This window comes from Stegostoma tigrinum, unplaced genomic scaffold (genome assembly GCF_030684315.1).
Source record: "Stegostoma tigrinum isolate sSteTig4 unplaced genomic scaffold, sSteTig4.hap1 scaffold_63, whole genome shotgun sequence".
Taxonomy (NCBI): Eukaryota; Metazoa; Chordata; class Chondrichthyes; order Orectolobiformes; family Stegostomatidae; genus Stegostoma; species Stegostoma tigrinum.
Window position 1 is genome coordinate 244106 of NW_026728568.1, and position 25359 is coordinate 269464.

At 54.7% G+C, this 25359-nt stretch overlaps 1 long non-coding RNA gene across 1 annotated transcript in view; it reads right to left on the reverse strand.

Moving 5' to 3' along the window:
* Positions 1-12903: 12903 nt before the first annotated feature.
* The window catches only part of LOC132209045 (uncharacterized), a 268219-nt gene continuing 255763 nt past the window's right edge, over positions 12904-25359 (reverse strand). Inside the window, exon 6 of the long non-coding RNA XR_009445140.1 lies at positions 12904-13025. This is a non-coding gene — a long non-coding RNA (uncharacterized LOC132209045). The remainder of the gene's footprint in view (positions 13026-25359) is intronic.

The following is a 25359-nucleotide window of genomic DNA, read 5'->3' on the forward strand; positions in this document are numbered from 1 at the left end:
TGGTCATGTATTTCCAATGCAAAATTTTACCAAGTTTTGATTTTCAATTTTGATTACATGTGTCTCCTCTATTCTATAGGACGCTGCAATAAACTCATATTTGACGAATCATAAATTAACCACCATTACCTACAGAGTTAATTTCATCAAACAGATCCAATTAGAATTGTCACATTCCCAAATCCTGATTCACGTTTTTCTAATTATGGGCCACGTGGTTAAGAAAAAAGACACTTAGAATCACAGAGATGTACAGTCGGGAAACAGATCCTTTGGCCCAATTTGTCTATGTTGACCAGATATCCTAAATTAATTTAGTCCCATTTGCCAGCATTTGGCCCATATTCCTCTCAACCCAGCCTATTCATATACCCATCCACATGCCTTTTAAATGTACAAGCCTCCATCACTTCCTCTGGCAGCTCACTCCATACATGCACCACTATGAAAAAAATCCGGTCCATTTTAAATCTTCCCTCTCTCATTTTTAACCTATTCCCTCCAGTTTTGGCTTCCAGCAATCCGGGGAAAAGATCTTGGCTGTTCGCTCTATCCACGTCCCTCGTAATTGTATAAACTTCTATATGGTCAGCCCTGAACTCCAAAGTTCCAAGAAATAGCTGCCTGTTCAATCCCACGGTATACCTCCAACCTCCGATGCTGGTAACATCCTTTTAGAGCTTCTCTGAACCCTTTCAAGTTTACAACATACAACAATACAGCGCAGAACAGGCCCTTCGGCCCTCAATGTTGCGCCGACATCCTTCCTCTCGCAAGGAGACCAAAATCGATTGCAGTATTCCAAAAGCAGCCGAACCAACGTCCTACATGGCTGCTAAGTGATCTCCCAACTCCTATACTCAATGCACTGACCGATAAAGGCGAGCACACCAAATGTCTCCTTCATATCCTTTCTACCGGTGGCTGTACTTTGATGGAACTACGAAACTGCACTCCAGCGTGCTGCCCTGATTTGCCTTTCCAAAATGTAGCACCTCACATTTGTCTAACCTCAACACCACCTGCCATTCCTCAGTTTATTGGCCCTTGTCAATGTCCCATTGTATTCTGAGGTGACCTTCTTGGCTGGCTACTACACCTTCAATCATTGGGAAACTTACTAACCACACCTTCTATTTTCATGTCCAAATCATTGCATCACTTCAACTCCCCCTCCCACTCCCTGAATGACATGTCCATCCTGGGCCTCTTCCAGTGTCACAACCAAACCACCCAGAAACTGGAGGAGCAGCACCTCATATTCCGCCTCGGGAGCTTCCAACTCAACAGCCTCAATGTGGACTTGGCCACCCTCAAAATCTCCCCACCCGCCAACCTCATCCCAAGACTAGTTCCTCCCCTCATCCCCGCCTCCATGACCTGTCCGCCTTCTCTCCCACCTATCCACTCCTCCCACCTCACTGACCAACTCCCACCACTGCTTGGAATTATTCTTCTTTTCACACTTCATCAGCTCAATGTTATTTCTAAAATCTATTTTCCAATTGTTGGAAAAAGTGAGAAAAAGAGAAGTAAAAGAAGTTACATTCTTACCACTCGTGAAATCTCTGAATATTCTTCTGTTGAAAGGCCGCCAAGGAACAATGCAATTCTTTTGTCACAAACGCTGTGAGGGAGACATCTTTTTCGGTTCCACTAACTCCACCCTAAGGAAGACAAACCCACGTAACATACCTAGTGACTTAAAGCATACTCTATTGTTGCCCAAGGTGGAGAGCTGGATGAACACAGCAGGTCAAGCAGCATCAGAGAAGCAAGAAAGCTGATGTTTCGGGACGAGACCCTGCTTCAGAAAATTGGCGCTGGAGAATCTGAGATAACAAGGTGTAGAGCCGAATGATACTGCTTGGCCTGCTGTGTTCATCCAGCTTTACACCTTCTTATCTCAGATTCTCCAGCATCTGCAGTTCCTACTACCTCTATTGTAGCCCTTTCACTTTACTGAACTAATATGAGCCAGTAGTTTTGTTTAGGCTCGTGTAATCTTACGGTTATTGGCCTGTACAAAATCCTGAATTAATTTTGATCGACTGACGGGAGGAGAGATGAATTTTATAGAAATTTTTGTTTTCTACCAATTTGCAGAGGGCATCGTGGGCGATTGAAGGACAGTGTTATTATCCTCCAGGTCTGTGGACTGCATCATTACCAACTTGCCCATTTGCATACACATACAATATTCATTATGTACCAATGAAACATAATAAACCAATACTGCGTACTAAAAACAACCCTCACATATCAATGGAAATTTAAATATTTATCATAGAGTTTGAAGGATTGAATTCAATGATAAAAAGCAAAAACCAGTGAAGATGAGTGCAGTTGGTCAGCACTTTTGCCACGAAGTGGAGGTTGGCAGTTTGAGGCCACCCAGGAACAAGCAAGCTCTGTCTAACTCCAAGGGCAGCACGGTGGCTCAGTGGTTAGCACTGCTGACTCACAGCGCCAGGGACCCAGGTTCGATCCCACCGTTGGACGATTTTCTATGCGGAGTTTGTACATTCTGCCCAAGCCTGCACGGGTTCCTGCTGGGTGCTCTGGTTTCCTCCCACAGTCCAAAGATGTGCAGGCTAGGTGTATGGGCCATGCCAAACTTGCCCATTGTGTTTAGGGATGTGTAGATTAGGTGTGTTAGTCATGGGAAATGTAGGGTTACTGAGGAAAGGGTTGGGGGATGAGTCAGGGTGAGATGCTCTTTGGAAGGTGGCTGTGGACCTCTTGGGTCAAAAGGGGCTTGTTTCCACACCGTAGGGATTCTATGATATGGAAGTATCTTTTGAAGTGGACATTCATGGGTATGCTGTAACAGAGACCTTGAAATACTGCACAACAAATATTTGGAACTAGACTGTCAATTCAGACATAGCATCAAAAAAGGTCATGGAAGTTGTCACCGATATAAAGCAGGATTGATGAAAATCCAGCAGGAAATGGTGACAAAAGGCACAGTATCTTTTATTCATCTCCAGTTATTTTGTCCAAGGCACTGGATGCTGGCAGGATTGAAACATTTAAGAAATGCTTCACAAATCACATATAAGGACCTGCACATCTTTGAACAATGGGAGGAAACTGCAGCACCTGGCAGAAACCCCTCGCAGACGCGGGGAGGACGTGTCAATTCCACACAGATATTTACCCAAGACTGGAATCTCAATTGGCTCCCCAGTGCATGAGCAGCTCTAACCACTGAGCAACTACCTTGCCCAGAAGGGCTTTTATAAGCGCATACATTATTTCCATTAAGACAGATCCAATCCTCTATGTCCAATCAAAATAACATATTGTAGATATCATGACAACAATCATAAATGATTTTGAACAAGTAAATCAAAAAACTTGAAATAGTTTCCAAGCCTAAACACGAGATATGGTGCAGTTAAGATGAATAGTGCAACAACAAAAAGGCCATATTTTATGTGACAATCGGTAACACTTGAAAACTTGCAACAATTCGTCGCCAGTAGTGCTCTGAAGTGGCGTGATGGTGCACTCCTTCAGACACTGGAATGAAACACCAAAGATCACAAATTCTCCTTCAATACCGTGTTGTAACAGTGACGGCATCAACCTGTGTTTATGGGCCTGACTGGAAACCCACACAACATGCATAAACAAAAAAATAATCTAAGGTGATAGGAGAAAAAAATGTATGTATGCAACGTCTTTGAAAAGCAATTATTTGTCGCGGCTGCAAGCCCATAAGAAATCTCATTTCGCAGATTATATTCATTTGTACTGCAGGTCATGCCAGTCAGAATCAGTTTTCGTTTCATGACAGATAACTAAAATGTCCATTACAATGAACTTTGGTTGATCAGAAGATTTTAAGTAAGGACTATGTCTTGTGTGAGCTGACGGCATTGGGGGATGGAGAAGGTACATGCACTGCTGGCATCTTGACACCATTGAATGAGCAAGCGTGGACGCAAAGGTTGTAACAGGTAACAATTGCACAGGCAATATCTTTTGAGCTCCTTCCGAGCAGGCCTGTAATACTCTAAAGCTGTGCCAGACCCTCACTTCCTCCACCTTACGTACGCTGCCTTTTCTTTTTGACAAGAAGCACCTCTGTACCCGTCATCCAAGGCTCCTTAATCTTACCCCTTCTTACCGGTCTCAGAGGAACAAATTTATACATCACTCGCAACAACTGCTCCTTGAACAGCCTCCACATGTCTGCTGCGCCCTTTCTGTGGAACAATTGCTCCCAATCTGTACTTCCCAACTCCTGTCTGATAGCATCATAGTTTCCTTGACCCCAGTGAAATATCTTCCCCTGGTAACTGCTCCTTTCCCTTTCCATGGCTATGGTAAATGGGAGGCTCTTGCGGTCACTGTCGCCAAAATCTTCTCCCACCACAAGATCTGACACCTGTCCTGGCTCATCGCCGAGCACCAAATCCAAAATGGCCTCCCGCCTCATCGGCCTGTCCACATACTGAGTCAGGAAACCCTCCTGAACACACCTGACAAAAACGGCTCCATCCAAACCATCTGCACTCAGGAAGTTTCAATCTATATTGGGAAAGTTGAAGTCACCCATAACAACAACCCTGATACGTTTGCACTTTTCAACAATCTGCCGGCCAATGAGTTCTTCGATCTCCCAACTGCTATTTGGGGTCTGTAGAAAACCCCCAGTGAAGTGACTGCTGCCTTGCTGTTCCGAACTTACACCCACACTGACTCAGTCAACAAACCTTCCTTGGCAACCTCAGCCCATACCACCTCAGTAGATGAGTCCTCAAAGGTTCTTTCAGCCGCCGTTATGCTGTCCTTGACCAACAAAGCCACACCTCCCCCTCTTTTTCCACCTTCCCAGACCTTAATGAAAGATCTAAACCCGAGAACCTGCAACATCCATTCCTGACCCTGCTCTATCCATGCCTCCGAAATGGCCACAACATCGAAGTCCCAGGTACCTATCCAAGCTGCAAGCTCACCTACATTATTCCGGATACTCCCGGCATTAAAGTCGTCAAACTTCAATCCAGCTTGCTGTCTGCCAGCACACTTCTGTGACAGTGAGGTCCTGACCATGTCCTCCCTACGCTCATCCTCCTGTGTACGAGGACTACACCTCAGTTTCCCATCCCCCTTCTGAGCTCGTTTAAATCCACCCGAATGGCACTAGCCAATTTCCCACCCAGGATATTCGTGCCCCTCTCATTCAAGTGGAGACCGTCCTGTTTGTACAGGTACCACCTTCCCCAGAATGAGCCCCAATTATCCATGTACCTGAAGCCCTCCCACCTGCACCATCCCTGCAGCCACGTCTTCAGCTGAAATCTCTCCCTGTTCTTTGCCTCGTTATCATGTGGTACGGGTGACAAACCAGAGATGACCACTCTGTTTGTTCTAGCTCTCGGCTTCCACCCTAGCTCCCTCAAATCCTGCCTGACATCCCTATCCCTCTTTCTACATATGCCGTTGGTGCCTATGTGGACCACGACTTGGGGCTGGTCACCCTCTCCCCTCGTGACCCGAAAGAGACGATCCGAGACATCACAGACCCTGGCACCTGGTAGGCAACACACCAATCGTGAGTCTCTTTCGTTCCCGGCAAATCTTCTATCAGTCCCTCTCACTATTGAGTCCCCAATGACTATCACTCTCTTCCTATCCCCGCTTCCCTTCTGTGCAAGAGGGACAGACTCTGTGCCAGAGACCTGCACCCTACTGCATACCCCTGGTAAGTCGTCCCCCGGAACAGTATCCAAAACGGTATAGTTGTTTTTCAGGGGAGCGACCGCAGGGGATTTCAGGGGAAGGTTAGTCAACACCGGGTAAACGTGCATTTTTGGCTGAAGAAACATGTGTTTCAATGTGAGCTAATGGAAGAAGCCATGGAGTCAAAGCTAAACATTTCGACAATAAGACAACCATTCTTCAAAGCAGCAGACGGCATGAAAAAGAAATGAGCTGCTTTAATATCCACTTAAAATTTATGTGGAATATCAGATGGAATTTTCTTATTGACTCGATTGTGCAATCATGTCAAGCTAAAAATGTTAACTGCATTAATTAATACTAATCAGAAACGGACTTTGTAGTAAATGGTTTGACGATTTTCTGTATCTGGAACATCCCTTTTCCTTCTCGAACGAAGATCGTACCAACCTATGGTACCAAACGGTGAGTCAAACGGATGGGACACGTAATCTTTAAATTTCTCATCAAAACAGTCCAATCGTATGGTTCTGTGCAATAAAAGAGAAAGAATAAACATGTTTCCAACAATTTTGCTGATGTTTATGAACAGAATGCTCAAATTGAAAAAGTTTGGGCTGGCATGTCTGCTTCCTCCAGCCTGTTTAAACTGTTCCATTCAATGTGAAATTTGTGATAAGTTTTAGCACACAGGTCTATGTGATCTGCGCCACCACCTTCTATTAGTCATACATGCTTTCCCCCTCTTCCTGTAATACATTCCTTGAAGTGTTCAATGAAATTTTGATTTTAAATCTTATCGTCATATTCTTTTGATTCTCAAGCATCAATGAATCTGATGTTGCCGCCATTCCATGCAGTGCACAGCACGTCAAACAGGAGTCTTACTCTTGCCATGAGCACTGAGGTAGTATGGGGTCACAACTGTCTCACAGTTCAGAATGAAATTCTACAGATAGGGCTATGAAGAGTCATGCAGTTAATTTTATTTGACATGCTATTTCTTTTCTTCACAAATATGCTGGATTTAAAGTGATCTTCACCCTCATTTAAAATGAATTCAATATCCAACCATCTGTAAAACTAGCATATCCAAATTTTAATTTGAGTTCAGTGTTACACAAAGATATGGCTTTTTTAAAAATTATGTTCGAGTCAACATTAACATTTCATTCCCTGACAGCGGGTGAACTTACTTTTAAACTCCAATTTTCCTTCGGTATTAACGGAGAGGTGAGCCTTTTTGCAAGCACCGAAAGGCTGCACCAGTTTATGCTAAAACTTACGGAACTGTAAGTTTCACAAATATGTTCCTATTAAACACTAATTCCTATTGAAGCAGTATGAAGCTAAATTCATTCAACTGGACAGCAAAAACGGTCAAGATTTTAAAAGCAAGCAACTATTTTGAAGTCACTCTTCAAACTAAATTCCATCTTGGTGTGTGAGAGTCCATAGGTTCCTCACTCTCAACGAACCATTCAACTGTCATGCAATTACTGAAACACACAGACAAAAAACATCAATGTTAACAGTCACTAAGATTTTGAGAGTGATTTGGAATTCGTACTCAATACCCCCTGGGGAAAATCTGTTCCAATCTGGATAGTACTCACTTATCACCATCCCACCTACCTTCCCTACCACCTCCTCCCCCTTCCACCCTCCATTTCTCAGGAAGGGTCCTGACCCAAAACCCCAACTTTCTTGAGCCTCTGATGCTGCCTGCCCTGCTGTGTTCCTCCAGCTCCACAATGTGTTATCTCAGACACCAACATTGGCAGTTCTTACTATCTGGATAACTCATTCTCACCTTGTCACAAGTGATTTTTCCTCATTATCTTTTCAGATGACGCATGTACATGTATATACATAAATATACATATTGCACTTTTATGCCTGAACCACTAACCTAGAGGATATTTTAAAAGAGTCTCTTCATATCTGCATGAAAGAGAAATCATCAAGGTCATAACTTTCATTTTAGGAATAACTCGAACATTCAAAGTACTCACAGTCAGTGTCCCATTTCCTTGACCAGTCAATTTGATGTGAATCTTTCTTCCAAGTGGAAACTATAACAGCAATTATATTTGAGAGTCAACCACTTCATTGCATCACCAATATTTCCTTGTCTGTTTGAAGCATAACATAATGAAATAATCATGGACAGATTGGCCAACAGTGTAATTTAATGTGTGTTATGGCAACTCAAAATCACAACCATTGAAGTGAGCTTTAAAAAGCTGCTGTCATACAACAGAGCACTTTTTGAGATGCAGTGATGAACATACTTCCTGAGATGCAAATAATATATGCCAAATTAATTCCAAAGAATACCTTTACAATTAAAAAGAAGCTAAAAATCTCTTTACATTGCGAAGCTTGTCAGATTGCTATTAGTCAATGGAAATCGTTCAGAACAATTATTTATTCCCAGATGAAAAGGAAGTGTATACATTTCATGACAACAAAATGTGAGGCTGGATGAACACAGCAGGCCAAGCAGCATCTCAGGAGCACTTTTGTGCTCCTGAGATGCTGCTTGGCCTGCTGTGTTCATCCAGCCTCACATTTTGTTGTCTTGGATTCTCCAGCATCTGCAGTTCCCATTATCTCGTATACATTTCATTTTCACATCTTATCCAAGAGAGAAAAAAAAACACCTTCATGAATGCATTGTCAAACAAGAAGACTCACAAAAATAGTCATTTGGCCCATTGAATATTCCTCCATCATTCGGTGAGATCATGGTTGATCTCATTACATGTATCATGACACAGCATTTCCACCAAACCCTGCTTATAGCTAATACATGCTGATCCAAGTAACATCCTGGTAAATCTCTGTTTCTGGGCCATGCCTTGTCTTTCTAAATATTTTTTCAGTCATCAACAAATTTCGCCACAGCACATGCACCTCTTTCCTCCAAGTCATTAATAAACAAGCACAAGAGCTGTGGTTCCTTCAGCGCGACCTCATTTCTTACTGACAAGCCAACCCTGGCATCTCTGTCCATTTGTATCGGAGATAATAGGAACTGCAGATGCTTCAGAATCCAAGATAACAAAGTGTGGATCTGGATGAACACAGCAGGATGAACACACAGAAGTAGAAGGGTCTCGGCACAAAACGTCAGCTTTTACGCTCCTGAGATGCTGCTTGGCCTGCTGTGCTCATCCAGCTCCACACTTTGTTATCTCTGTCCATTTGCCTGTTCTTTCTATCGGACATGAATCATTGGCTATTTTGTTCCCAACACTTATCCCCTAACAACCACCTCTCTGTGATACCCAGAGTGATGTATCTGTCAATTTCAATCTGCACCACAAACTCATTCACTTTGTTTCATACACTCCCTGCAATTCAATACAAGATCTTCAGTCTGGCATTTACAGCCACCCTTCTTATCTGCTGCAGCTGAAGTGAGACTCCTGACCATTTCCATACTTTTTGTCCTATTACTTGCTCTGGAAACTTTGCTGAGCACTTACCAGCTTCTAACTTTTTCCACAATTTTCCATGCAACTGAGCTCACCCACTCCACACTTTTTATTTTAACGCCCTAGCCCCAGGCCTAGGTCTGTATTTTGCCAGGAGACTTATCCCAATATGATTCTCGTCGAGCCGAGAACACCAGAACAACTCCCTCCTTCCCCATACCGATGCCAATGTCCCATGAATTCAAACACATTTCTGCCATGCCACCATTTGAACAATGTACATCTATAATTATGTTCACACCGTGCCAAATTGCTCAGATAATAATCCAGAGATTATTACCATTCTGGTTCTGCTTTCTCACCTCAGCACCTCGGTGCTCATAATCCCTCAGGAGAACCTCTTTCCTCTTTCTTCCATATCAATGGTACCTGTGTGGACCATGATAGCTGGATTTCTACTCCTCCCACTTCAAGTTCCTTTGTAGCCGAGATGGAATATCCTGAACCTGGGCACCAGGCAGGCAACACTGCTTTCGAGACTCTCGATCCTGGTCACAACGAACAGTGTTCATTCCCCTAACTATACTACCTCTGATTATAACTAGATTTCACTTTTTATTCCCGCTTCAATGTCCCCCTGTACCACAGTGCTACAGTCAGTTTACTCATCTTCCCTGTACCCTGCACTCTCATCCACACACGAAGAAAGAATCTCAAACCTGTTAGATAAGATCAAAGGCCAAGGTTCCTTCTGCACTACATCCTGAATCCTTCCACCTGCCCTGTTCTTTGTCATTGGCCACTGACCAAGTTTCAGCGAGTTAATCTAAGGTGTGTGACTGCCTCCTGAAGCACAGCATTCCCCAGTAACTGTCCCCCACATGATTTGTTGATTGGTAAAAACTGACATTCCAGTTCATCAACCCTAAGCTGGAGTATGGGGCCTGACCACTCGCCCGTCATGTAGGTACAAATCATCATCTGGCCTGGCATCTCCATTTCAATTACTTCGATCTTAATTTGATTTGAAAACATTCTGGTCTTTTAGTTTGTAGCCTGGAAATATTTCTCCGATTTACTTTCAATCTGAAAGCTACCGATAATAGATTCTTAAACCAGGAGCGATCACCAACCAATGAAACTGGTTCACCCTCTCGGTCCCTGATTCTGGCTTCAATTCACCCTGTCTCAAAAAAAATGCTTACCAACTATCAGGCAAAAAAAGCAAGCAAATGGCACCTCTTACCCTCTGCACTGACTTACCGCATTGCCACCAAGTTCCCCAAAATATATATTCACTTGGTGCATTTCACTCGAGATGTCATGTCTCCTTCCAGAACGTGCAAAGCATACTGATCCATAGCAATATACTACCTTCAAAACCTCAGCTCTTAGCTTATTACTTTTGAGTACATTCTCAATGCTTTCTCCAAGTCCAAACACAACACATTTACTGGTTTTCCTCTATTAATTCTCCTCCCAAAACTTCCTCCAAAAACCCAAACAAATTAGCCAGACATAATTTCTCTTTCATCAGGCTATGGTGATTCTGTTTGATTAGATTCTGATTTTCCAAATGTTCTGCTACTATTTTCTTCATAGTTGATTGCCACATATTACCAACAATAGATGTTCGGCTGGTTCGGTTGTAGTTATCTTCTTTTTGCCTCTCTCCTTTTTAAACAGGGATGTCACATCGGCAGTTTTCCAGCCCTCAGATGCTTCTCTGGAATCTAAACCTTTTTGGGAAATTACAATCAATGCATACACCGACTCTGAAGCTCATTGTTTAGAATATTAGAAAGTAAACCATCACGGCAAAGAGTCTAATCTGCTTTCACTCCATGAGATTGTCGACTGCTACTTCTCTCATGGTACTGATGGTGTGGTAGTGATGTGTTTAATTCCTCCCTGTTTTCTTTAGTAATAAGGGGATCCTTGAAGTATCTTCCACTGTAAAGACTACCCTTTTCTCATTATCACTGATAATGGGAACTGCAGATGCTGGAGAATCCAAGATAACAAAGTGTGAAGCTGGATGAACACAGCAGGCCAAGCAGCATCTCAGGAGCACAAAAGCTGACGTTTCAGGCCGAGACCCTTTTCTCATTATCATTGTTTCTTGATTTAAAAATTAACCTGGCCGTTACAGCCTAGCATATGATTAATGGCATTACCTCTAAAATCTTCTTGGCTAAAGTGTTCAATAAATTGCTACAACCTGAAAGAAGTAATTCTTCCCTGAATTAATGGGCAACCAATTTGAAAATGTGGCCTCTGGTCATAAAATCTTTCACAAATGGGAGTAATCTCTACGGATATACACTATCAAGCCTCTTAAGAATCTTACATGTTGAAAAAATAAGATTGTTTTCAATCTTATAAACGCCAATGAACGTAGTCCCTGCCTGCCCAACTTTCCTAAGCATAGCAATCCCCTACGCCATTTCCGAAATCAACCCAGTCAACATGAGGTGTACGGCCTCCGCAGCATTCGCTCTGTGGCCGTACATGACTTTTAAGTTACCATCTTGCTGCTACAACTCTACTTCTATTAACGATGCAGTCCTCTGTCCATCCGAACATACTACCCTTGAACACACGGGCTCTTTTCCTTCGAGACACCTTACGAGCTGTACCTTATCAAATGCTTTGTTGAAATCTCAATGTACGACATCAACTGGTGGTCCTTCATCAGTAATGTTTGTTTCCTTCTCAAAGCACTGTAGCAAGTTTGTCAAGTATTATTTCCCCGTTATGAAAGGATGTTCACTCTGTCGGATGTTATAGCACACTCAGTACCCTGTTATTTCATCTTTCATTGCCGGCATGAACATCTACCCAGGTTGACCTAAATTGGCAATACTTGCTTACTATTTTGTCAAAGTATCTTTGTAATAATGGTGTTATGTTCACCATCTTTCAATCCTCTGAGAATTTTCCACAATCTAAGGATTCTTGGAACATTATCATCAGTGCCTCCATTGTATCTGAAGCTGCGCTGTTCAACATGAGAGGATACAACTCATCACACCCCTTGGATATTTTCTCTACTGATTGGAGTCATGTTTGGAATTCTGTGCAGTGACATTCACTTTTAACAGTTTGCTAAATACTACCAGGAACAGAAATTGTCATCCAGCTGCAACTAAACTAAAGCTTTCAGCACAGAAGGAAGTGTTTCAATTCATTATGAACCTAATAACTCCTGAAAAGGGAAATACAATTTGCCTCAGTCCATAAATGTTCTTCCTCCAACATCCTGAGATGCATCATCTGTATTTCTTCAAATTTACCACAGATTCTGTTTCAATCATCCTTTCAGCAATACGCATGACAACAATTCGGCATTTTTAGTCCCCCTGTAGTCTCCGTTGCACATGTGCATTGTTAGATGATTATTTATTTGCGTGCCTGCTTTTTTGCTCGAATGGATAAAGGTAAATTTCTGTTCTTTTGTCATCAGAGCTATTGCCTCCTCACTCTCATCTTCCTTCTTTTATCCTGTGCTGGAATATTTAATTTGTTGACATATCTGAAATATGTTGTTGAATGGATTGGGTTTTGTAACATTGCATCCCCCATAGACCATCTACCGATGCTGTTGCTTGTTCTAACAGTTATTATCTCGCAGAGTGGAAAATGCAGTTTGAAAGCAATGGAACATTATCGATGAAGAAGTTGATGCATAAATTGCTGCGATCTTCTAAACTACAAACTCACCTTCAATTCTTTCTCGGTCAGAGCATTATGCCGGCGCAAATGAATCGTGTTCTCAATGGGACTTCCAAAACCATGGAATTGAATTTGCATGTTGATTTCTTCTTCCCTCTTCAGAAATGCAAAGTAGTATCGTGATGAAGCTTCCAAGGCGATGATTGTGTCCTTCAATGAACGGAAAAGTGACTTTTAGATTCATGGAAATATTTCACTCCTTCGATAGACATGAAAGGCAAACATTCTCCCTGCATATGACCCAGTCTCATTTTATCGTATCTTTCTCATTTTACATGCCACGGGATAATCATTGCAGTGTAACAGAAATGTTGATCATGGAAATTTATCACTGTTTTCATAAATAATGGCAAATTTTCAACATCTTGCAATTGTATGAAGGCTCAGTCTCATCACACCTCGCCTGCTGCACAAAGACATTCTTACACTGCTTTCAATGTTAGGGCTGAAACAAAACACAATCATGACACAAATGCATCAACACACCACTTTCAACAGGATCTGATATCCTTGCCAGGCACTGGAGGGGTTGCGGAGACTGGTGAGTGGATAAAGTCATTCCTCTGTTCAAGCAGGAAAACAGGGACTTTCCAGGAAACTACAGACTGGTGAGTGTCTCATGTCTCAAAAGTATGGGCTAATAAGGGACAGCCAGCATGGTATTATGCGAGGCAGGTTATGTCTTACCAAGTCAGTTGAAGTTTTCAAGGAGGTGACAAGGGTGATCAATTCGGGTAGAACAGTTGATAACATATACATGGATTTTACGAACGTTTTCAATAAGGTCCCTCATGGTATGCTCATCCAGAAGATTAAGATCCATGAGATCCGTGGTGACTTGGCCTGCCCATATAAGGCAGACGGTAGCGGTGGAAGGCGAACAAAGAGAACACAGTATAGGGCTGGAGGAACACAGCAGGCCAGGCAGCATCAACAATGTCAGCTTTCCTGTTCCTCTGATGCTGCCTGACCTGCTGCGTTCCTCCAGCTCCACACTTGGTTAACTCTGATTCCAGCATCTGCAGTTCTTGCCGTCTCAGTGGTGGAAAGCTGTTTTTCTGGCTGCAGTTCAGTGACGAGTGGTGTTCCGCATCGATGTGATTTCTGCTGTTTGTGATATGGTTTGTGATATAGGTTCACCTGCACATCTGCCAATGTGGTATACTGCATCCACTGTACCCGGTGCGGCTTCCTCTACATTGGGGAAACCAAGCGGAGGCTTGGGGACCGCTTTGCAGAACACCTCCGCTCAGTTCGCAACAAACAACTGCACCTCCCAGTCGCAAACCATTTCCACTCCCCCTCCCATTCTCTTGATGACATGTCCATCATGGGCCTCCTGCACTGCCACAATGATGCCACCCGAAGGTTGCAGGAACAGCAACTCATATTCCGCCTGGGAACCCTGCAGCCATATGGTATCAATGTGGACTTCACCAGTTTCAAAATCTCCCCTTCCCCTACTGCATCCCTAAACCAGCCCAGTTCATCCCCTCCCCCCACTGCACCACACAACCAGCCCAACTCTTCCCCCCCACCCACTGCATCCCAAAACCAGTCCAACCTGTCTCTGCCTCCCTAACCGGTTCTTCCTCTCACCCATCCCTTCCTCCCACCCCAAGCCGCACCCCCAGCTACCTACTAACCTCATCCCACCTCCTTGACCTGTCCGTCTTCCCTGGACTGACCTGTCCCCTCCCTACCTCCCCACCTACACTCTCTCCACCTATCTTCTTTACTCTCCATCTTCGGTCCGCCTCCCCCTCTCTCCCTATTTATTCCAGTTCCCTCCCCCCATCCCCCTCTCTGATGAAGGGTCTAGGCCCGAAACGTCAGCTTTTGTGCTCCTGAGATGCTGCTTGGCCTGCTGTGTTCATCCAGCCTCTCATTTTATTATCTTAACAAAGTGTGGAGCTGGATGAACACAACAGGCCAAGCAGCATCTCAGGAGCAGAAAAGCTGACGTTTCGGGCCCAGACCCTGTATCACAGACGGGGATGGGGTGGGGGAACTGGAATAAATAGGGCGAGAGGGGGAGGCGGACCCAATATGGAGAGAAAACAAGCTTCAAAATCTCCCCTTCCCCCACTGGATCCCAAAACCAGCTCAGCTCATCCCCTCCCCACACTGCATCCCAAAACCAGCTCAGCTCGTCCCCTCCCCCCACTGCATCTCTTCTTCCTCTCACCCATCCCTCTGTCCCACCTCAAGCCACACCTCCATTTCCTACCTCGACCTCATCCTGCCTCCTTGACCTATCCATCTTCCCTGGACTGACCTATCCTCTCCCGACCTCACCTATACTCTCCTCTCTACCCATCTTGTTTTCTCTCCTCCTTCGGTCCGCCTCTCCCTCTCTCCCTATTTATTCCAGTTCCCTCTCCCCATCCCCATCTCCGATGAAGGGTCTGGGCCCGAAACGTCAGCTTTTTGCTCCTGAGATGCTGCTTGGCCTGCTCTGTTCATCCAGCTCCACACTTTGTTCACGTGGATTGTCCAGCGTCTGCAGTTCCCCTGATCTCTCCTCCTCCTCCTCCTCCTCAACTCCTCCATTGCCACCCAGCCCACTCCTCCTCCTTCCACCCCACCCTCCTCCTACTCCGTGATAACAAAGGAGGAGCAAGAGGAGGGTTGGGGGAGAAGGAGGGTGGGGGGGGAATGAGGAGGAGGGTAGGAGGTGGAAGGAGGAGGGTGGTAGGGGGAAGGAGGAGGGTTGGGGGGAAAGGAGGAGGAGGAGGGTGGGGGGGGAATGAGGAGGGTGGTGGGGGGAAGGAGGAGGGTTGGAGGAAAGGAGGAGGAGGAGGGTGGGGAGGAGGAGGGTGGGGAGGAGGAGGAGGGTGGGGAGGAGAAGGAGGAGGGTAGGGGGTGGAAGGAGGAGGGGGGTAGGGGGTGGAAGGAGGAGGGGGGTAGGGGGTGGAAGGAGGAGGAGGGTAGGGGGTGGAAGGAGGATGAGGGTAGGGGGTGGAAGGAGGAGGAGGGTGGGGGGAAGGAGGAGGGTGGTCGGGGAAAGGGGGGTTGGGGGGGAAAGGAGGGGGCTTGGGGGGAGAAAGGAGGAGGGTTGGGGGGAGAAACGAGGGGGGTTGGGGGGAGAAACGAGGGGGGTTGGGGGGAGAAACGAGGGGGGTGGGGGGAGGGTGGGGGCAAAGGAGGTTGTGGAGGAGGGTGGTGGGGAAAGGAAGAGGAGGTTGGGGGGTGGAAGGAAGAGGAGGGCGGGGGGGTGGAAGGAGGGGGAGGATAGGGGGTGGAAGGAGAAAGAGGGTGGGGGGTGGAAGGAGGAGGAGAGTGGGGGGGTGGAAGGAGGAGGAGAGTGGGGGGGTAGAAGGAGGAGGAGAGTGGGGGGGTGGAAGGAGGAGAAGGGTGCGGGGGTGGAAGGAAGGGGGTGTTGGGGGGGTAAGGAAGAGGAGTGTAGGGGGGGATGGAGGAAGAGTGTCGGGGGGGAGAAGGAGGAGGGTGGGTGGGGAGGAGGAGGAGGGTGGGGTGGGAGAGAGTGGGTCAGGACTGCAGGAGCCAGTCGCTGTGACCAGGTCAGGACAGAGGAGGCAAGTCGCTGTGAGCGGGTCGAGACAGCGGGGGCAAGTCGCTGTTAGTGGGTCAGGAGTGCGGGGGCCAGTCCCTGTGAGCATCTCAGGGCTGCGGGGGCAAAGTCGCTGTGAGCACGTCAGGGCTGCAGGGGGCAAAGTCGCTGTGAGCACGTCAGGGCTGCAGGGGGCAAAGTCCCTGTGAGCACGTCAGGGCTGCGGGGGCAAAGTCGCTGAGAGCACGTCAGGGCTGCAGGGGGCAAGTCCCTGTGAACGGGAAAGGGCTGCGGGGGCCAGTCCCTGTGAGCGGGCGAGGGCTGCGGTGGCAAATAGCTGTCAGCGGGACGGGGCTGCGGGGGCCAGTCCCTGTGAGCGGGCGAGGGCTGTGGTGGCAAATAGCTGTCAGCGGGACGGGGATGTGGGGGCCATTCCCTGTGAGCGGGTGAGGGCTGCGGTGGCAAATATCTGTCAGGGGGCCAGGGCTGCGGGGGCCAGTCCCTGTCAGCGGGACAGGGCTGCGGGGGCCAGTCCATGTCAGCGGGACAGGGCTGCGGGGGCCAGTCCCTGTGAGCGGGCGAGGGCTGCGGGGGCCAGTCCCTGTGAGCGGGCGAGGGCTGCCGTGGCAAATAGCTGTCAGCGGGACGGGGCTGCGGGGGCCATTCCCTGTGAGCGGGTGAGGGCTGCGGTGGCAAATAGCTGTCAGCGGGACAGGGCTGCGGGGGACAGTCCCTGTGAGCGGGCGAGGGCTGCGGGGGCAAATAGCTGTCAGCGGGACGGGGCTGCGGGGGCCATTCTCTGTGAGCGGGTGAGGGCTGCGGTGGCAAATAGCTGTCAGGGGGCCAGGGCCGCGGGGGCCAGTCCCTGTGAGTGCGCCAGGGCCGCGGGGGCCAGTTCCTGTGAGCGGGCCAGGGCTGCGGGGGCCAGTCCCTGTGAGCGGGCCAGGGCTGCGGGGGCCAGTCCCTGTGAGCGGGCCAGGGGGGCGGGGGCCAGTCACTGTGAGCGGGCCAGGGCTGCGGGGGCCAGTCCCTGTGAGCGGGCCAGGGCTGCGGGGGCCAGTCCCTGTGAGCGGGCCAGGGGGGCGGGGGCCAGTCACTGTGAGCGGGCCAGGGCTGCGGGGGCCAGTCCCTGTGAGCGGGCCAGGGCTGCGGGGGCCAGTCCATGTCAGCGGGACAGGGCTGCGGGGGCCAGTCCCTGTGAGCGGGCAAGGGCTGCGGTGGCAAAGAGCTGTCAGCGGGACGGGGCTGCGGGGGCCATTCCCTGTGAGCGGGTGAGGGCTGCGGTGGCAAATAGCTGTCAGCGGGACAGGGCTGCGGGGGACAGTACCTGTGAGCGGGCGAGGGCTGCGGGGGCCAGTCCCTGTGAGCGGGTGAGGGCGGCGGTGGCAAATAGCTGTCAGCGGGACGGGGCTGCGGGGGCCATTCCCTGTGAGCGGGTGAGGGCTGCGGTGGCAAATAGCTGTCAGTGGGACTGGGCAGCGGGGGAAGATACCTGTGAGCGGGTCAGGGCTGCGGGGGCCAGTCCCTGTGAGCGGGCAGGGCTGCGCGGGCCAGTCCCTGTGAGCGGGTCAGGGCTGCGGGGGCCAGTCCCTGTGGCGGGACAGGGCTGCGGGGGCCAGTCCAGGTCAGGGCGACAGGGCCGCAGGGGACAGTGCCTGTGATCGTGTCATGGCTATGGGGGCCAGTCCCTGTGAGCGGGTGAGGGCTGCGGTGGCAAATAGCTGTCAGGGGGTCAGGGCTGCGGGGGCCAGTCCCTGGGAGCGGGCCAGGGCTGCGGGGACCAGACCCTGTGAGCGGGTCAGGGCTGCGGGGGCCAGTCCCTGTGAGCGGGTGAGGGCTGCGAGGGCCAGTCCCTGTGAGCGGGTCAGGGCTGCGGGGGACAGTCCCTGTTAGCGGGTAAGGGCTGCGGTGCCAAATAGCTGTCAAAGGGTCACGGCTGCGGGGCCAGTCCCTGTGAGCGGGCAGGGCTGCGCGGGCCAGTCCCTGTGAGCGGGTCAGGGCTGCGGGGGCCAGTCCCAGTGGCGGGACAGGGCTGCGGGGACCAGTCCCTGTGAGCGGGTCAGGGTTGCGGGGACCAGTCCCTGTGAGCGGGTCAGGGCTGGGGGGGACAGTCCCTGTGAGCGGGTCAGGGCTGCGGGAGACAGTCCCTGTCAGCGGGTCAGGGCTGCGGGGGCCAGTCCCTGTGAGAGGGTCAGGGCTGCGGGGGCCAGTCCCTGTGAGCGGGTCAGGGCTGCGGGGGCCAGTCCCTGTGGCGGGACAGGGCTGCGGGGGCCAGTCCCTGTGGCGGGACAGAGCTGCGGGGGCCAGTCCATGTCAGCGGGACAGGGCTGCGGGGGACAGTGCCTGTGATCGTGTCATGGCTGCGGGGGCCTGTCCCCGTGAGCGGGTGAGGGCTGCGGTGGCAAATAGCTGTCAGGGGGTCAGGGCTGCGGGGGCCAGTCCCTGTGAGCGGGTCAGGGCTGCGGGTACCAGTCCCTGTGAGCGGGTCAGGGCTGCGGGGACCAGTCCCAGTGAGCCGGTCAGGGCTGCGGGGACCAGTCCCTGTGAGTCGGTCAGGGATGCGGGGACCAGTCCCAGTGAGCCGGTCTGGGCTGCGGGGACCAGTCCCTGTGAGCGGGTCAGGGCTGCGGGGACCAGTCCCTGTGAGCGGGTCAGGGATGCGGGGACCAGTCCCTGTCAGGGGGTCAGGGCTGCGGGGACCAGTCCCTGTGAGCGGGTCAGGGCTGCGGGGGCCAGTCCCTGTGAGCGAGTCAGGGCTGCGGGGGCCAGTCCCTGTGAGCGGGTCAGGGCTGCGGGGGACAGTCCCTGTTAGCGGGTCACGGCTGCGGTGGCAAATAGCTGTCAGAGGGTCAGGGCTGCGGGGCCAGTCCCTGTGAGCGGGCAGGGCTGCGCGGGCCAGTCCCTGTGAGCGGGTCAGGGCTGCGGGGGCCTGACCCAGTGGCGGGACAGGGCAGCGGGGGCCAGTCCATGTCAGCGGGACAGGGCTGCGGGGACCAGTCCCTGTGAGCGGGTCAGGGCTGCGGGGACCAGTCCCTGTGAGCGAGTCAGGGCTGCGGGGACCAGTCCCTGTGAGCGAGTCAGGGCTGCGGGGACAAGTCCCTGTGAGCGGGTCAGGGCTGCGGGGACCAGTCCCTGTCAGGGGGTCAGGGCTGCGGGGACCAGTCCCTGTGAGCGGGTGAGGGCTGAGGGGGCCAGTCCATTTGAGCGGGTCAGGGGTGCGGGGGCCAGTCACTGTGAGCGGGTCAGGGCTGCGGGGGACAGTCCCTGTCAGCGGGTCAGGGCTGCGGGGACCAGTCCCTGTGAGCGGGCCAGGGCTGCGGGGGCCATTCCCTGTGAGCGGGCCAGGGCTGCGGGGGCCAGTCCCTGTGAGCGGGCCAGGGCTGCGGGGGCCAGTCCCTGTGAGCGGGCCAGGGCTGCGGGGGCCAGTCCCTGTGAGCGGGTCAGGGCTGCGGGGGCCAGTCCCTGTGAGCGGGTCAGGGCTGCGGTGGCAAATAGCTGTCAGCGGGACGGGGCAGAGGGGGAAGATACCTGTGAGCGGGTCAGGGCTGCGGGTGCCAGTCCCTGTGAGCGGGCAGGGCTGCGCGGGCCAGTCCCTGTGAGCGGGTCAGGGCTGCGGGGACCAGTCCCTGTGGCGGGACAGGGCGGCGGGGGCCAGTCCCTGGGAGCGGGCCAGGGCTGCGGGGGCCAGTCCCTGTGAGCGGGCCAGGGCTGCGGGGGCCAGTCCCTGTGGCGGGACAGGGCTGCGGGGGCCAGTCCATGTCAGCGGGACAGGGCTGTGGGGGACAGTGCCTGTGATCGTCTCATGGCTGCGGGGGCCAGTCCCTGTGAGCGGGTCAGGGCTGCGGGGACCAGTCCCTGTGAGCAGGGCAGGGCTGCGGGGGCCAGTCCCTGTGAGCGGGTCAGGGCTGCGGGGACCAGTCGCTGTGAGCGGGTCAGGGCTGCGGGGACCAGTCGCTGTGAGCGGGTCAGGGCTGCGGGGACCAGTCCCTGTGAGCCGGTCAGGGCTGCGGGGACCAGTCCCTGTGAGCCGGTCAGGGCTGCGGGGACCAGTCCCTGTGAGCGGGTCAGGTCTGCGGGGAGCAGTCCCTGCCAGGGGGTCAGGGCAGCGGGGACCAGTCCCTGTGAGCGGGTCAGGGCTGCGGGGGCCAGTCCCTGTGAGCCGGTCAGGGATGCGGGGACCAGTCCCAGTGAGCCGGTCAGGGCTGCGGGGACCAGTCCCTGTGAGCGGGTCAGGGCTGCGGGGACCAGTCCCTGTGAGCGGGTCAGGGATGCGGGGACCAGTCCCTGTCAGGGGGTCAGGGCTGCGGGGACCAGTCCCTGTGAGCGGGTCAGGGCTGCGGGGGCCAGTCCCTGTGAGCGGGTCAGGGCTGCGGGGGCCAGTCCCTGTGAGCGGGTCAGGGCTCCGGGGGACAGTCCCTGTTAGCGGGTCACGGCTGCGGTGGCAAATAGCTGTCAGAGGGTCAGGGCTGCGGGGCCAGTCCCTGTGAGCGGGCAAGGCTGCGCGGGCCAGTCCCTGTGAGCGGGTCAGGGCTGCGGGGGCCAGACCCAGTGGCGGGACAGGGCAGCGGGGGCCAGTCCATGTCAGCGGGACAGGGCTGCGGGGACCAGTCCCTGTGAGCGGGTCAGGGCTGCGGGGACCAGTCCCTGTGAGCGAGTCAGGGCTGCGGGGACAAGTCCCTGTGAGCGGGTCAGGGCTGCGGGCACCAGTGCCTGTCAGGGGGTCAGGGCTGCGGGGACCAGTCCCTGTGAGCGGGTGAGGGCTGCGGGGGCCAGTCCATTTGAGCGGGTCAGGGCTGCGGGGGCCAGTCACTGTGAGCGGGTCAGGGCTGCGGGGGACAGTCCCTGTCAGCGGGTCAGGGCTGCGGGGGCCAGTCCCTGTGTGCGGGCCAGGGCTGCGGGGGCCAGTCCCTGTGAGCGGGCCAGGGCTGCGGTGGCAAGTCCCTGTGAGCGGGTCAGGGCTGCGGGGGCCAGTCCCTGTGAGCGGGTCAGGGATGCGGTGGCAAATAGCTGTCAGCGGGACAGGGCAGCGGGGGAAGATACCTGTGAGCGGGTCAGGGCCGCGGGGGCCAGTCCCTGTGAGCGGGCAGGGCTGCGCGGGCTAGTCCCTGTGAGCGGGTCAGGGCTGCGGGGACCGGTCCCTGTGGCGGGACAGGGCTGCGGGGGCCAGTCCCTGGGAGCGGGCCAGGGCTGCGGGGGCCAGTCCCTGGGAGCGGGCCAGGGCTGCGGGGGCCAGTCCCTGTGGCGGGACAGGGCTGCGGGGGCCAGTCCATGTCAGCGGGACAGGGCTGTGGGGAACAGTGCCTGTGATCGTGTCATGGCTGCGGGGGCCAGTCCCTGTGAGCGGGTCAGGGCTGCGGGGACCAGTCCCTGTGAGCGGGGCAGGGCTGCGGGGGCCAGTCCCTGTGAGCGGGGCAGGGCTGCGGGGACCAGTCGCTGTGAGCGGGTCAGGGCTGCGGGGACCAGTCGCTGTGAGCGGGTCAGGGCTGCGGGGACCAGTCCCTGTGAGCCGGTCAGGGCTGTGGGGACCAGTCCCTGTGAGCCGGTCAGGGCTGCGGGGACCAGTCCCTGTGAGCGGGTCAGGGCTGCGGGGAGCAGTCCCTGCCAGGGGGTCAGGGCTGCGGGGACCAGTCCCTGTGAGCGGGTCAGGGCTGCGGGGGCCAGTCCCTGTCAGCGGGTCAGGGCTGCGGGGTACAGTCCCTGTCAGCGGGTCAGGGCTGGGGGGGACAGTCCCTGTCAGCGGGTCAGTGCTGCGGTGGCAAATAGCGGTCAGAGGGTCAGGGCTGCGGGGGCCAGTCCCTGTGAGCGGGTCAGGGCTGCGGGGACCAGTCCCTGTGAGCGGGTCAGGGCTGCGGGGACCAGTCCCTGTGAGCGGGTCAGGGCTGCGGGGACCAGTCCCTGTCAGGGGGTCAGGGCTGCGGGGACCAGTCCCTGTGAGCGGGTCAGGGCTGCGGGGGCCAGTCCCTGTGAGCGGGTCAGGGCTGCGGAGGACAGTCCCTGTGAGCGGGTCAGGGCTGCGGGGGACAGTCCCTGTGAGCGGGTCAGGGCTGCGGGGGACAGTCCCTGTTAGCGGGTCAGGGCTGCGGTGGCAAATAGCTGTCAGAGGGTCAGGGCTGCGGGGCCAGTCCCTGTGAGTGGGCAGCGGTGCGCGGGCCAGTCCCTGTGAGCGGGTCAGGGCTGCGGGGACCAGTCCCTGTCAGCCGGTCAGGGCTGCGGGGGCCAGTCCCTGTGAGCGGGTCAGGGCTGCGGGGGCCCGTCCCTGTGAGCGGGTCAGGGCTGCGGGGGACAGTCCCTGTTAGCGGGTCAGGGCTGCGGTGGCAAATAGCTGTCAGAGGGTCAGGGCTGCGGGGCCAGTCCCTGTGAGCGGGCAGGGCTGCGCGGGCAAGTCCCTGTGAGCGGGTCAGGGCTGCGGGGGCCAGTCCCAGTGGCGGGACAGGGCTGCGGGGGCCAGTCCATGGCAGCGGGACAGGGCTGCGGGGGACAGTCCCTTTGAGCGGTGAGGGCTGCGGTGGCAAATAGCTGTCAGGGGGTCAGGGCTGCGGGGGCCAGTCCCTGTGAGCGGGTCAGGGTTGCGGGGACCAGTCCCTGTGAGCGGGTAAGGGCTGCGGGGACCAGTCCCTGTGAGCGGGTCAGGGCTGCGGGGACCAGTCCCTGTGAGCGGGTCAGGGCTGCGGGGACCAGTCCCTGTGATCATGTCATGGCTGCGGGGGCCAGTCCCTGTGAGCGGGTGAGGGCTGCGGTGGCAAATAACCGTCAGGGGGTCAGGGATGCGGGGGCAAGTCCCTGTGAGCGGGTCAGGGCTGCGGGGACCAGTCGCTGTGAGCGGGTCAGTGCTGCGGGGAACAGTGCCTGTGAGCGGGTCAGGGCTGCGGGGACCAGTCCCTGTGAGCGGGTCAGGGCTGCGGGGACCAGTCCCTGTGAGCGGGTCAGGGCTGCGGGGACCAGTCCCTGTGAGCGGGTCAGGGCTGCGGGGACCAGTCCCTGTGAGCGGGTCAGGGCTGCGGGGTCCAGTCCCTGTCAGGTGGTCAGGGCTGCGGGTCCAGTCCATGTCAGCGGGTCAGGGCTGCGGGGGCCAGTCCCTGTGAGCGGGCAGGGCTGCGCGCGCCAGTCCCTGTGAGTGGGTCAGGGCTGCGGGGGCCAGTCCCAGTGGCGGGACAGGGCTGCGGGGGCCAGTCCATGGCAGCGGCACAGGGCTGCGGGGGACAGTGCCTGTGATCGTGTCATGGCTGCGGGGGCCAGTCCCTGTGAGCGGGTGAGGGCTGCGGTGGCAAATAGCTGTCAGGGGGTCAGGGCTGCGGGGGACAGTCCCTGTGAGCGGGTCAGGGATGCGGGGACCAGTCCCTGTGAGCGGGTAAGGGCTGCGGGGACCAGTCCCTGTGAGCGGGTCAGGGCTGCGGGGACCAGTCCCTGTGAGCGGGTCAGGGCTGCGGGGACCAGTCCCTGTGAGCTGGTCAGGGCTGCGGGGACCAGTCCCTACCAGGGGGTCAGTGCTGCGGGGACCAGTCCCTGTGAGTGGGTCAGGGCTGCGGGGACCGGTCCCTGTGAGCGGGTCAGGGCTGCGGGGGCCAGTCCCTGTGAGCGGGTCAGGGCTGCGGGGGACAGTCCCTGTTAGCGGGTCAGGGCTGCGGTGGCAAATAGCTGTCAGAGGGTCAGGGCTGCGGGGCACAGTCGATGTCAGCGGGACAGGGCTGCGGTGGACAGTGCCTGTGATCATGTCATGGCAGCGGGGGCCAGTCCCTGTGAGCGGGTGAGGGCTGCGGTGGCAAATAACCGTCAGGGGGTCAGGGCTGCGGGGACAAGTCCCTGTGAGCGGGTCAGGGCTGCGGGGACCAGTCCCTGTGAGCCTGTCAGGGCTGCGGGGACCAGTCCCTGTGAGCCGGTCACGGCTGCGGGGACCAGTCCCTGTGAGCCGGTCAGGGCTGCAGGGACCAGTCCCTGTGAGCGGGTCAGGGCTGCGGGGACCAGTCCCTGTCAGGGTGTCAGGGCTGCGGGGACCTGTCCCTGTGAGCCGGTCAGGGCTGCGGGGGCCAGTCCCTGTGAGCGGGTCAGGGCTGCGGGGGCCAGTCCCTGTGAGCGGGTCAGGGCTGCGGGGGACAGTCCCTGTTAGCGGGTCAGGGCTGCGGTGGCAAATAGCTGTCAGAGGGTCAGGGCTGCGGGGACCAGTCCCTGTGAGCGGGTAAGGGCTGCGGGGACCAGTCCCTGTGAGCGGGTCAGGGCTGCGGGGACCAGTCCCTGTGAGCAGGTCAGGGCTGCGGGGACCAGTCCCTGTGAGCAGGTCAGGGCTGCGGGGACCAGTCCCTACCAGGGGGTCAGTGCTGCGGGGACCAGTCCCTGTGAGTGGGTCAGGGCTGCGGGGGCCGGTCCCTGTGAGCGGGTCAGGGCTGCGGGGGCCAGTCCCTGTGAGCAGGTCAGGGCTGCGGGGGACAGTCCCTGTTAGCGGGTCAGGGCTGCGGTGGCAAATAGCTGTCAGAGGGTCAGGGCTGCGGGGGCCAGTCCATGTCAGCGGGGCAGGGCAGCGGTGGACAGTGCCTGTGATCATGTCAGGGGGCAAGTCCCTGTGAGCGGGTCAGGGCTGCGGGGACCAGTCGCTGTGAGCGGGTCAGTGCTGCGGGGACCAGTCACTGTGAGCGGGTCAGGGCTGCGGGGACCAGTCCCTGTGAGCGGGTCAGGGCTGCGGGGACCAGTCCCTGTGAGCGGGTCAGGGCTGCGGGGACCAGTCCCTGTGAGCGGGTCAGGGCTGCGGGGACCAGTCCCTGTGAGCGGGTCAGGGCTGCGGGGACCAGTCCCTGTCAGGTGGTCAGGGCTGCGGGGACCAGTCCCTGACAGCGGGTCAGGGCTGCGGGGGCCAGTCCCTGTCAGCGGGCAGGGCTGCCCGGGCCAGTGCCTGTGAGCGGGTCAGGGCTGCGGGGGCCAGTCCCAGTGGCGGGACAGGGCTGCGGGGGCCAGTCCCTCTGAGGGGGTGAGGGCTGCGGT